Source organism: Nicotiana attenuata, unplaced genomic scaffold, assembly GCF_001879085.1.
Source record: "Nicotiana attenuata strain UT unplaced genomic scaffold, NIATTr2, whole genome shotgun sequence".
In the NCBI taxonomy this organism is placed as follows: Eukaryota; Viridiplantae; Streptophyta; class Magnoliopsida; order Solanales; family Solanaceae; genus Nicotiana; species Nicotiana attenuata.
This window is the reverse complement of record NW_017684775.1, coordinates 1-819: the sequence shown is the minus strand read 5'-3', so window position 1 is coordinate 819 and position 819 is coordinate 1. Positions and strand designations below refer to the sequence as shown.

The following is an 819-nucleotide window of genomic DNA, read 5'->3' as shown; positions in this document are numbered from 1 at the left end:
CGGTGTCGGTCTCCGGTTGGATGGTTTGAGCCGGAAGAGGCTCGGTTGTTGGGTACGGATCTAATCACTATTTAATAATATTAGTATTAGAATTGTGATAAATCGAAATTCTATATCGCTATATTAATCCTTATGTTCTAGAATATTCAATATAATATTGAATAGTTAATAACTAAGATTCCAATTCCAATAGTTTAGTCAATTACTATGCATATAAGATTTCTGTTATGTGGTCCCGCTTAGCTCAGAGGTTAGAGCATCGCATTTGTAATGCGATGGTCATCGGTTCGATTCCGATAGCCGGCTTTTCCCTATTCTTTTTTTTATTCCATTTTTTAGATGATTGATAATGTTCCTTTGAAATCAAAGAATATTGAAATAGCGCCTTCTTCCTTTTCCAAAAGCTATCAATTTATTATAGGAACTTCCAATTATGTCAGGAAAGAATTCTATATATAATAGAAGGGGGTCTGTATATTTATCCAATTCATCCCATTACTTCTTTTCTTTATAGTAATAGTACAAGTACACTATTTCAGTAAACTTCGCTTCATTTAGTTCAGTTTAGTTTTAGTTTAGGTTTATTCTGTAAAATAAAATTCAATAAAAAATAAAATAAATAGAAATAAGAATTAATTCGAAATACTAAATAAGAAATAAGAATAAGGAGTCTTTATGTCGCGTTACCGAGGACCTCGTTTCAAAAAAATACGCCGCCTGGGGGCTTTACCAGGACTAACTAATAAAAAGCCTAGGACCGGAAGTGATCTTAGAAACCAATCGCGTTCCGGGAAAAAATCTCAATATCGTATTCGTCTA

General features: G+C 32.8%; 1 non-coding gene across 1 annotated transcript; it reads left to right on the top strand.

The window, feature by feature from the left end:
* The first annotated feature begins 233 nt into the window (after window positions 1–233).
* TRNAT-UGU lies at window positions 234–306 on the top strand. Its single transcript has one exon. It is a non-coding gene; the product is annotated as a tRNA-Thr (tRNA).
* Window positions 307–819: the final 513 nt, after the last annotated feature.